This window comes from Pygocentrus nattereri, chromosome 22 (assembly GCF_015220715.1).
Source record: "Pygocentrus nattereri isolate fPygNat1 chromosome 22, fPygNat1.pri, whole genome shotgun sequence".
Taxonomy (NCBI): Eukaryota; Metazoa; Chordata; class Actinopteri; order Characiformes; family Serrasalmidae; genus Pygocentrus; species Pygocentrus nattereri.
In genome coordinates, this window is record NC_051232.1 from 10,025,873 (window position 1) to 10,039,239 (window position 13,367).

Below are 13,367 nucleotides of genomic sequence, written 5' to 3' on the forward strand. Positions count from 1 at the left end.
GGCCGTCTACACCACAGGTCCAGTATATTTGGAATGAAGTATGCAAGTGAGAAGGTATATATGAATATATGATTTGTTTAAATTAATTTATTAATATTCATAAATGAAATTTAAAAATGTTGTTCTCTGAGCTCGCTTAATAACAAAGCTAAAGAAAATGTCTTTGCATTGATCAAACCAAAAAAATAAAGATAAATTTTGTCATTTATCATATTAAATTCAGTCTTTTAGCCACCTGCTATGACTTATTTTTAACAAAACAAAAGAAAATCCAAATTTGATTTGTATGGAAACTGTATGAAATTCAAATATCTGGTTAAAAGCTGATCCAGACTATAACTACACTCTCAGAAAAAAGGTAGGACACTGTCATTGGGGCAGTACCCTTGTTTTCACTGTAGTGGTACCCTCAGGGGTACATAACTGAACCATGATCCACTGAAATTATATTTTCTACTATGTACTGACTCCACACAACACACCTCACTGCCAGGCTTTTTATTAAATTGTTCTGTTTTAGTGGAGATGGGTGTGCTGCTGACTTCGACTAAAGACGTTATAGGGTGGTGGAAGGAATACTTTGAGGACCTTCTCAATCCCACCGACACGTTCTCCAGTGAGGAGGCAGAGTCTGGGAACATGGGAATAAGCTTGTCCATTACAGAGGCCGAAGTCGCTAAGGTAGTTAGAAGCTCCTTGGTGGCAAGGTTCCAGGGGTGGATGAGATCCGCCCTGAGTTCCTCAAGGCTCTGGATGTTGTGGGGCTGTCTTGGTTGACACGCCTTTTCAACATTGCATTGACATCGAGGGCGGTGCCACTGGATTGGCAGACTGGGGTGGTGGTGCCTCTTTTTAAAAAAGGGGACCGGAGGGTGTGGTCCAACTACAGGGGGGAATCACACTCCTCAGCCTCCCTGGTAAGGTCTATGCAGGGGTATTGGAGAAGAGAGTCCAGCTTATAGTCGAACCTCGGATCCAGGAGGAGCAGTGCGGGTTCCGCCCTGGTCGTGGAACACTGGACCAACTCTTCACCCTCTCCAGGATTCTGGAGGGTTCATGGGAGTTTGCCCAACCAGTCCACATGTGCTTTGTGGATCTGGAGAAGGCATTCGACTATGTTCCCCGGGGTATTCTGTGGGAGGTGCTTCGGGAGTACGGGGTACATGGCTCTTTGCTACGAGCCATTCAGGCCCTGTACAAACAAAGCTGGAGTTTGGTTCGCATAGCCGGCAGAAAGTCAGACTCGTTCCCAGTGAGAGTTGGACTCCGTCAGGGCTGCCCTTTGTCACCGATTCTATTCAGAATTTTTATGGATAGAATTTCTAGGTGCAGTCAGGGGATGGAGGGTGTCCGGTTTGGTGACCTCAGGGTTTGTGTAAAGTGATCATTAAAATGTAAACAGAGTCATTCAGACTGGTTTGGTGTTAAGTGCTCTGTTCTAGAGAAACTTACTGAGTCAGAATTGTTCGTAGTAGTAGTTACAGGAACCAGACGTCTGAAGAGTTTAATGTCTCTAAAAGCTACACTACAGAAAAAGATTACATTAAATTGATAATAAATATGTTGCCTGATGCCTGAGAGTTTTACAATAGTTTTGGAATAAGCAGTTTGGACCAGTGAAATATTCCCCTTTAATGGTTCTGTTTCACTTGTTTTAAAGGTTTTGATAAAAAAAAGACTGATAAACACTGAAGGAAGCAGGACACTGCCTGCTCAGCTATAAGTATCACGTTCATATGTCTATTCTTTGAGCATTTGAATCAAGACTATGTTCTGTGTGTAACTGCTCCCTTACTGCAAGAATAAAAGACTTCAAAGACAACCAGTGATCCCAGGCTGTTTTTAAACAGAGAATCTTTCTTACAACTTGGGCCTTTGAGCCGGATCCCAACATCTGACTTGAACTGCGTGGGGGAGTCTGAGACTCCTTTACAAAAAGACCTTTGGCACGCTCTGAAGAGAGCAGTTGTGCTTTAAAAAGAGGCCAGGATTCTCTGGGCAGTGGAGGAGTGACGGGATCACCCATAGATGCTGGGACACTGGAAATTTGAAGGTAAGAAACTGGGTTTCCAATCCTACCTGATTCCCGCTGCAAAGCCCACCATGCCACCTGGATTGCTTTAGACATGCTGCTGGCCGAAAGGGGTGGTGCATGCAACATGTTTGTGGATTTATGTTGTACATTCATATGCAATAACACCTCCCCAGATGGCAGCTTCACCAGGGCTCTTCATGGCCTAGAAGCTCTATCTAAAGAAATGCACAATAATGCTGGAGTTGACACTACACTACTGGAATCCTGGTTTGGGAAGTTTAGTGCTCTTGCCTCTTCTGTTTTGATTTCTGTTGCAGTTGCAGCCGCTCTCATCACCATTTGTGGATGTTGCTTCATCCCATGTGCAAGAGGACTCGCCCTGTGCCTCATCGACTCTGCAGTCACCAAAGTCATGATGACCGAGGCACTCAACCCAGACTATTCAGGCTACACAGCCATGCTGACTGAACAAGACTCTCGAGATTCTCGACTGTAACCAAACGGACAGTGAACACACAAGTGAATGATTTATGAAGCAATTTATGAAAATCTAACGAAGAGTAAACTGTAGAAAGTAATCCAGATGTACACTGTCAGTTCAATTGCATTAATCATATATCAATTTGATTGCATTAATCACTTGTTGGGTCAGTTGCATTAATGATTTAACTGACCTTGCTTAAAACCCCTCACATATAGTATAAACAGGAGGGAAATGCTAGAAAAACTAAACTTTATACTCTGTGCCGTAACTGAAGACTATTACATTCTAGGCTGTGATGTGAGCATTGCAAGGTCACATAAGAAAAAGAGATGTGTTAGCATTAATCGTGTAAGGATAAAAATATGTATAAGCATTAAAATACTCGTAGGGGTTGTGCGCACGAAGCTAAAAAGGAGCTACACCAGTTCTCAGTAAACCGGATTCCTCACTTCTCAAATTAACTGCCGAGAACTGGTGCGGTCAACACTGAAGGAAGAAGGACACTGCCTGCTCTGCTATAAGTATCACGTTCGTATGTCTATTTTTTGAGAATTTACATCCAGACTATGTTCTGAGTGTAACTGCTCCCTTGCTGCAAGAATAAAAGACTTCAAATACAACCAGTGATTCCAGGCTGTTTATAAACAGAGAATTTTTCTTACAAAGACACTTGACTTGAAATCCACATCTGTTTATTGCACTGATTGAACTGCTTTGTGTCTGTTTCAGGGCTTCAAACTCCAATTTACTTTCATATTTCTAAATGGTCCAGCAGGCAAATGGTATGTTATAGCACAACACAAGCTACACCGGCTATTTACAATGTCAATACAATAATTTACAATATTTCTTTTGATTACAATTTGAAGCTGGTTGACGATACATTTTAGTGTGGGGCCTATATGACTATTTAATGTAGGAATACATGGGTGAGTGAAGAATCTCAATAAGTACTTAAACTTACCTCTGTGCTGAGGATCTGCTGTATGTGAGTGAGAGGTTTTGTCGTCTTTCACCGGATTTTTAATATACATATTATCTGCAGTTACTGCATTGGAGTCCTCATAGGCATTAATGTCTTCATATGAATGTCCACTGCTGTCTGAATTTCTTCTGTTGTCTGCAGTAATTCCTGAATTTTCATATATATCCTCCATCATATCTGCTCTGACTGATGTTAACTTTAATACCTAACTCTAAAAGTGACCCTGTATGCACTGCCTGTCAGCTTAAAACTGCTGGAGGCAGGAAGTGACTGCAGAGCTTTTGTGCTCAGTGATAATGACTGTGTTAGATAGTGACACTTGTCACATATGTGAAACTGTTATGACGTTTAAGATGCGCGAGTCATATGCAGGGGTGTTGGGCCACAAATAACGATGGACCTAGCTAGGCCCTCCAAAAGCCTTGAAAGTCTGATACTCTCTATTATAATAAAAAATAAATGATATGAGTCTGCATCTTCCATAATAACCTGCTTATCTGCTTGTCGTTTCCTTCATTTATGTAACGAAATTTGAAGTTCGTTTTAGGTTATCGACTAAAAATTACAATATCAAACAATATCAGTGTTGATTAAAAGTCAGGCTGGTGTAACTGGTCTCTAACTGGTCTCTCTCTATAGTCAGGTTGGTGTAACTGGTCTGTAGCTGGTCTCTCTCTATAGTCAGGCTGGTGTAGCTGGTCTCTAACTGGTCTCTCTCTATAGTCAGGCTGGTGTAACTGGTCTGTAACTGGTCTCTCTCTATAGTCAGGCCGGTGTAACTGGTCTCTCTTTACACTGATGCCACAAATGGCCCCTCCCAGTCCTGTCCATGTGTTCATGTTGTGTTTTGATCTTCCATGTGCAGTTGTTTTGGTTTCCTAGTATGGCCCCTTTTTTTGGTGACTCCTCCCCTGATTATTCTTACCTGTGTTCCCATCTGTGTCTGTGAACCCTTGTTAGCCCTCTTGCATTTAAACCCTGTGTTTTCATTAGTCTAGTGCTGGTCTCTGTCTGTCTGAACTGTCATCTGCTGTGTTGGATGTTCTGTTCTGTTCTGGTTTGTCTGTCATGTCTGCTCCCCGATCTATCCATGTTGCATGTATGCAAAGCGCATAGTCCATAACCGGATCAGTGGGCCAAATTTTAGGATAAATCCTGCGTAGTGCCGTAAATAATGATGCTTTGGTCTCAAGTTGTTATCTGGAAACAGTGCCTTCCTGGAATCCAAATATTCTTGAATGAGAGCATCTAAGTAAGCAACCCCCGGCTTGGAAATTTTCTGAGCACAAACCAAGTCAACTATGTCTTTCAGTTGTAGAGTTAATTGCCACACATCATCTTGTGGATCCTGCACTCTGTCTCCAATTATTAGAGGCAATAATCTTAAAAAATTCCAATTTTTAAAGATTATTTTGTCCATTATGTCCAAAATGCAGTGCAAGAGATTTGTCCACAGATTTTATAGATACTCTTTCAAGATGTGTCAGGAGTTACCTAAATTATTGGAATTCTGAAAAAAGCCCAGATATACTGTTTTATTACTTTGCTCAGAATCAGAATATGATTTTGCACTTGTACGGCACGTAATGGTTTGTGTATTTAACTGAGAAAAGCAATACAAAATGTACATTTTCTCTTACTTGCCCAAAAGCTATTAGATTCAACAGTAACAAAATGTGTTTTTCACAAAAAATAAACTGAAAAATTACAGTTCGTGCTGTTATTTAAATTTTACGGAATATTACGGTTAAAAACACAGTGCAAGAGTATTTCACATTGGAATAACGTATTTTTTCCAGAGAAGAGATGTAAGAAAGTGTTTTAGACGTTATACATATTTACAGTATTTTACTGTTACAGAAACTGTATTGAACCTTTTTAGAGTTTACAGTCTTTTACTGTCATGCTTTCACAGTTTTTCACTGTAAAATCTACAGACATTGTTTACAGTGCACTTTCTCCAGACCTGTATCCCATAAAAACCTATGGGATCAGCTGAGTCGCTGTGTAAAGGCTCATAACTCTGAACCTCAATGACCTGAGGGCCGGCCCTTCAAGAAGAGTGGGATGCCATGCCTCAGCAGACAATGAGTCAATTGTGAACAGCGTGAGACGTCGTTGTCAAGCTGTAATTGATGCTCAAGGACACATGACAAGTTATTGAGACACTGTTGGGGTAACGTTACACCCACCAGTGTTGTTGGCTTTTGTTTCAGTAAATTGTTTGAGATGCGGAAATCACCACTGCACGCTTCTACTTAAATGATCTACTTTCATGATATAACATCACAGTAGCGTGAACTTTTTACATTTTCCATAAATTTCACCCAAAAGCCAAATATCCCTAACTTTTGGTGAGTTGTGTATATTACCCCACAGTTTGCCTGGTTCCTTGGGAAGTTTTGCAGGACGAGGATTTATTTGAAGACCATTAATAAATGGCCATATGAAGAAGCTCTCAGGAGCTGCTGCTCTTCTAGTAGGAAAGAGACATTTAATGAATTTCAATGAAAAGGGACATATGAATGTTTACATTCATTTAATTAAACCAATGTCCAATGCATACTCATTGCCCATCTTGCACATCTGGACAGGGTTTTATAGCTGCATTGTGTAACCTTTGGCAAAAACATTGATGACCTTCATGGTGTCCATGCTTTTTGTGGCTCTTAGCTTAGACTTTGTGCAGCCAAAGCTTTTAGGTTTTGGGTAATGTGGAGCATTCTTATAAACATGAGTGACTTTAGTTTAACCAGATGACTGCGTTCACCACAGCAGTGAGGGTATAAGGGGAAGGACGACAACCCTCAGTAATGAAAACAATTCAATGAGCAAATGTGAAGATAAAATGGAGAAAATAACTTTAGCATTCTTTAGATATTGATGAACCCCAAATAGGCAGAAACTGCATTTTATGGCTAAAAAAAAGGGGGCACCTCAAGATTCTTCCTTCCAATATTTTAGACAGTGTATATTTAGTGTAGTACCACCAACGGCCAACTTAAAAACTAATCCAACACTATTCAGTTATACACACGCTGCTGTGTAATATGATCAGTTCTGCATGGTATTTGAAATGAAATACTAGTTAAATATTTGTGCTGCACACACATTTCCCAGTTGGTCTACCAGGCTTGAGACTATCACCCCACAAGTCAGGATACTGTTGAGGCTGAACGACTATACCATGCTTCTTTATGCATTAGGCATTATGCATTATGTACTAAACACTGTATGCTTTAAAGTCCAGGGTGTGTGAGCTGTAGCACTCATGCTGCTGCATTGCTCCCATCACACAAAGGCAGCACAGGAGAATTAGGCATAACAGTCTACATGACCGTATCCTGATGAAGGAATAAAGAGAGCTGCATAAATGTAGGTAGATCAACATCATCCCAAACCATCTTAGCCACAGTGGGGTAGAACATCCCTAAATGACTCTGTGAGGACATTAAGGTTCACAAACTATAAGAAAAACTTGCTTGTGCAGAAGAACCATGTGATTCACACATCTTAAAGTCACAACCTCCTTCATTTATGCCAGGCTATTTACAGTCACAATTGAGCTGTGACTCTGCTGTGACTTCCTACCAGCAGCAGCAGCATTAAGCTGACATACAGTGCATACAGAGCCATTTTTGGAGTTTTCAGAGTTATTAAAGTTAACGTCAGTCCGAGCAGAATGGAAATGGAGGATATTTATGCAAATTCAGGATTTACTGCAGACACGAGAAGAACTTCAGACAGCAGTGGACACTCATATGAGGACATTAACGCCTATGAGGACAACATCAACATCAGGGGCAACAAAAGGAACTCCGGTACAGCAACTGCAGGGAATATACACGTTAAAAATGCTGAGGAAGACGACAAAGCCTCTCACTCACATACAGCAGATCCGCAGCACAGAGGTAAGTTTAAGTCCTTTTTGGAATTTTTAACCAGTGTATTTTTATATTAAATAGTGATGTAGGCCCACATGACCTTAACATAACATAACATTACATACGTAACATACTGTGATGCAGTTGGTCAGGCTGCTCTCAATGGTGCAGCGATAGAAGTTCACCAGGATGTCTGAGGACAGGTGGTTCATCCTCAGCCTCTTCAGAAAGAAGAGGCGCTGGTGAGCCTTCTTTACCAGCTTGGAGCAGCTGGTCATCCAGATGAGATCCTCGGAGATGTGGACACCAAGGAACTTGAAGCTGTTCACACGCTCCACTGCCGTCCCCTTGATGTGGATGGGTGGATGTGGGTCAGCATTCCTTCTGAAGTCCACAATGAGCTCCTTAGTTTTCTCAGCGTTGAGCAGAAGGTTGTTAGTGTCGCACCACTCAGCCAGATGATCCACCTCCTCCCTATAGGCTGTCTCATCATTGTTTTTGATGAGGCCAATCACCGTGATGTCATCTGCAAACTTAATGATGGTATTGGAACCATCGACAGGCTTGCAGTCATGGGTGAAGAGGGAGTAGAGGAAGGGACTCATCACACAGCCTTGTGGTACACCGGTGTTTATGGTGATGGTGGATGAGCAGTGGTTGTCCCACTGGATATGTTGGGGTCGGTTGGTCAGGAAGTCCAGTAACCAGTTGCACATGAGGGAAATAATGCCCAAGTCTGTGAGTTTTGTGATGAGTTTTGAGGGGATGACTGTGTTGAATGCTGAACTGAAGTCTAGGAACAGCATCCTGATGGAGGTATTTTTATTGTCTAGGTGTGAGAGGACAGAGTGCAGTGCTATGGAGACTGCATCCTCTGTGCTCCTATTCTGGCGGTATGCAAATTGGTGGGCGTCCAGGGTGGGGGGGGGGACAGGATTTGAGCTGTGCTAGGACCAGCCGCCCAAAGCACTTTGTGATGATGGGGGTGAGGGCTACCGGGCGGTAGTCATTCAGTCGTGATTAATATCTCAGCCAACATCTCCTGACATTGTAGCTAGCAGGTATATCTTGCATTGCACTGTATCAGTCAGGAGCAATCCAGCATAAGATTGTTTGCTCTCAAGCCCACGTAGAAACTTTGTACGAGAAAGCAAATATGAGTTTGAGGCCCTGAGACAGACGCAAGTCAGATCACGCAATCACAAATGTCTATAATACAAATACGGCCATTTCATTTACTATCCAAAACCACTAGTGAACCTACAGGGGTCTTCTGAGTTTTACTAGAGAAGGTAGAATAGTGGGAAATCTGAAAAAAAGTTGTTGGGGGCGGGGGGTTGCCTCACAATCCCCCTTGCAAGTACTCTCCACCATGAATGGCTTTAAAAAAATCTTAAAACAATGTCTCAGGCATCAAGGCAGCATGTTTGTAACCAATTAACATAATAGTTTTTGTGATTTTGACCTTTAGAGACATTAAACTCTTCGGCATTCCACATCAAACCACTCTGGATGGCTTTGCTTACATCTTAATCATTGCTTTATACAGAAATCTAGTGGTGTTTCCCTTTAAATATATATAGCGCGGCCCACAGCAAGCAAAAATAAACAAAACAGGAAGAGAGCTACACACTCAACAAGCCACATGTGCAGATAACATAGCAAAGGCAATGTGCATGAATGTGAATTACTGCCAACAACCACAAGAGGGAGCCATTCAGCTGATGACTGATGGCAATCTGAGGCTTTGAAACACAAATACTGCATTTGACTTGCAAGTCAGAGACTCTCTCAGTGTGGCTCACTCATTGTAGCCAAATAACCAAACATGAGTATGGTCATTAGTACGTGGCTTAGCATCTCATAACCTACTGAGACAGGGGTTACAATCTCAGCTTCTGGTCGGCTGGTTCTGAAGATAAGACATATTTCCCTCTTCTAATGCTGAATTCAACCCACAAATGTCTGGCTAATTCACTGTTAGAGTCGAATCAGGTATTTAATGAGGTAGAAGGCTAAACTCCCACCAGGACCAGAGTGCAACAAACAAAGCCTCAAGATCCTTCTTTCAGCATTTTAAACAGTGTATATTTAGTGTAGTACCACATTGAGCCCCTAGGGGAGCACCAATGGCCAACTTAAAAACTAATCCAACACTTCAGTTATTCACACACTGCTGTGTAATATGCTCAGTTCTGCATGGTATTTTAGAAGATAGACAAGGAGCCGTTTTTTCCCACGCGCTGTGCACATTGTGCACCAAAAGACACAGAAATAAGCCATAAAACACGATGCAAATTAAATTAAAAACTTGCTAAAAAGTTCTTTAATCTGATTCATGGACATTATCAAATCAAATACTAGTTAAATATTTGTGCTGCACACACATTGCCCAGGTGGTCTACCAGGCTTGAGACTATCACCCCACAAGTCAGGATACTGTTGAGGCTGAACGACTATACCATGCTCCTTTATGCATTAGGCATTATGCATTATGTACTAAACACTGTATGCTTTAAAGTCCAGGGTGTGTGAGCTGTAGCACTCATGCTGCTGCATTGCTCCCATCACACAAAGGCAGCACAGGTGAATTAGGCATAACAGTCTACATGACCGTATCCTGATGAAGGAATAAAGAGAGCTGCGTAAATGTAGGTAGAGCCCCCAATGTGTTATACCACATTGATCCCCTAGGGGGCACCTCAAGATCCTTCATTCAGCATTTTAAACAGTGTATATTTAGTGTAGTACCACATTGATCCACATTGGCCAACTTAAAAACTAATCCAACACTATTCAGTTATACACACACTGCTGTGTAATGGACCAGGCAGGCCAAATTAAAATGCATTGCTATTGTTTGTCCTAGTACTCACTCCAATATGATCAGTTCTGCATGGTATTTTAGAAGACAGACAAGGAGCCGTTTTTCCCCCCCCCCCACGTGATTGCCGCCACACCTGCTTACATTTACATTTATGGCATTTGGCTGATGCTCTTGTCCAGAGCGACTTACAATTTGATCATTTTACATAGGTAGGCCAAGGCGGTGTTAGGAGTCTTGCCCAAGGACTCTTATTGGTATAGTGTAGGGTGTTCGCCCAGGTGGGGATTGAACCCCAGTCTACAGTGTAGAAGGCAGAGGTGTTAACCACTACACTAACCAACCACCTGCTTGAGACCATCTGAACCAAACAAATGAATCTTGGTCTCATCAGACCATAGGACATGGTTCCAGTAATCCACATCCTTTGTTGACATGTCGTCAGCAAACTGTTTGTGGGCTTTCTTGTGTACAGACTTCAGAAGAGGCTTCTTTCTGGGGTGACAGCCATGCAGACCAATTTGATGTAGTGTGCAGCGTATGGTCTGAGCACTGACAGGCTGACCCCCCACCTCTTCAATCTCTGCAGCAATGCTGACAGCACTCCTGCGCCTATCTTTCAAAGACAGCATGTGGCTGTGACGCTGAGCATGTGCACTCAGCTTCTTTGGACAACCAACACAAGGTCTGTTCTGAGTGGACCCTGCTCTTTTAAAATGCTGGATGATCTTGGCCACTGTGCTGCAGCTCATTTTCAGGGTGTTGGCAATCTTGTAGCCTTGGGCATCTTCATGTAGTGCAACAATTCGTCCTCAGAGAGTTCTTTGCCATGAGGTGCCGTGTTGGAACTTTCAGTGACCAGTATGAGAGAGTGTGAGAGCTGTACTACAAATTTGAACACACCTGCTCCCTATGCACACCTGAGACCTAGTAACACTAACGAGTCACATGACATTTTGGAGGGAAAATGACAAGCAGTGCTCAATTTGGACATTTAGGGGTGTAGTCTGTCTCTTAGGGGTGTACTCACTTTTGTTGCCGGTGGTTTAGACATCAATGGCTGTATATTGAGTTATTTTGAGAGAAGAATAAATTTACACTGTTATATAAGCTGCACACTGCACTTCTTTTCATTGTGTCAGTGTCATTTTGTCAGTGTTGTCCCATGAAAAGATATATACTTAAATATTTGCAGAAATGTGAGGGGTGTACTCACATTGGTGATACACTGTATGAAATAAAGCTATGCCTCGTTTTTTCTACTCACAATAACAACCAAAAATGAAAATCATGCCATTTTCTAGTTTTTCAATAATAGATTTTCAAATGAAAATCCAGTGACCAAAAGTACAGACAGCACCCAGACCAACACAGAATTTTCTCTTTAGTCGAATAATCAATTTGAATATAAAAACCATGATAAACAACTTGTTTTCTGTTCTTTTTTTTCTCACAGAAATAGGAAAAATAACAACAATCATTCAGATTCAGATTCCTTTATTGATCCCAGGCGGAAATTGCAGTTGTTACAGTTGCAGCCATTTATGTAAAAATAAACACTTTACTAATAATTTAAGACAATATAGAGAAATTTACAGTATGTACACCAGATTTAAGTACTTAGGAATATAGTAAGGTGGCGGTGATTGTGATAGTAATGTGTGTTTGTTTCCAATTAAGTGCATACATGAATGAACCAATGATACACAGAGAATTTCCATTTAACTCAGATTTTTTCCCTTTTTTTTCTAGAACTTAATTTAAAATTGTGTGAAAATATCCATGCTGTGAAGGCTATCATCTCTGTCGCCTTGCCATATTCTAAATCTAGTCAACCCACAACCGTACATCAACTGCAAGAGACCATCCTTCATTACGTGTCCAGTCATAACATCATTAAGTACAAGTTATTTTTTTTTAAGCATCATCAACAGTCCAGTATTAATTGTGTCCACGCCTTTGCTTTGTTACAGCTTTTATTTTTGGAAGACTTTGGCTGAATCCCAAATGGCTTCCTATTCCATGTGCAGTGCCTTCTGTAGGTCATGGAATAAAGGCTTTTACATTCAAATCATGCATTATGTATCAAACAGAAAGCCATCTTATAAACTGTATGGCTCTCCTGCTAACATTTCATGCATAATTTGGGTGTAGAGTCATAGTTTTATGACTTATACAGTCAAAAATCAATGAGCCATTCAAGATTCAGCTTTGCTTTCACTTTTTTTAAAGAAATCGGGAATATTTTTCCACAACTCTGAACCCTGACATAAATCACTATATCCATGTTTTTGTTTTTGTTGTAGTTTTTTTAATGTGGCACTACATTGTCTGTTCCAACTTATCAAATGTCAGAAAAAACTAATATTGTGAGATAATATTTATCATGAATAGTTTGTGAAGTGCCTTAATATTGTATTAATGATTAAATGATCATTTAAGATCTTATTGTATCATGTACAACCTCATTTCCAAAAAAGTTGGGACGCGGTGCAGAATGTCTATGCCCATTTTGAATTTGATACCAACAACACGTTCCAAAAAAGTTGGGACCTCTGTGCTGTATCACTTCTTCATTTAACAATATTCTGTAAGCATTTGGGGACTGAGGAGACCAAGTTGCTGTGGTTTTGAAAGTTAAATGTTTTCACATTCTTATTTGATATAGGATTTCAGCTTGACAACAGCTCTGGGGCTCATTTATTGTATTTTTCATTTCATAACAATCCAAATGTTATCAGTGAGTGACAGGTCTGGACTGCTGGCAGGTCAGACTATTTTAATACAGAGCAGTTGTAATACATGCAGAATGTGGTTTGACATTGTCTTGCTGAAATAATCAAGGCCTTCCCTGAAGAAGACGTCATCTGGATGGCAGCATATGTTGTCAAAACCTGTTTATATCATTCAGCATTAATGATGCTTTCACAGATGTGCATGTCACCCATGCCATGTGTGCTAATGCACCCTAAAGCATCATGAATACTGGCTGTTGAACTGTGCAACAATTACAAGCTGATTGGTCTTTGTCCTGGAGGACACGGCATCCATGAGTTTCATATGTTGATTTGTCTGACCACAGGACACTTTTCCACTTCCCCTCAGTCCATTTTAAATCAGCTCAGGCCCAGAGAAGGCGCTGGCATTTCTGAGAC

At 41.2% G+C, this 13,367-nt stretch overlaps 1 long non-coding RNA gene across 1 annotated transcript; it reads left to right on the top strand.

Annotated features, from left to right (window-relative positions):
• The first annotated feature begins 1,413 nt into the window (after positions 1–1,413).
• LOC108412384 lies at positions 1,414–3,139 on the top strand. The gene is made up of 2 exons (XR_001856653.2): positions 1,414–2,053; positions 2,353–3,139. It is a non-coding gene; the product is annotated as an uncharacterized LOC108412384 (long non-coding RNA).
• The last annotated feature ends 10,228 nt before the right edge of the window (positions 3,140–13,367 follow it).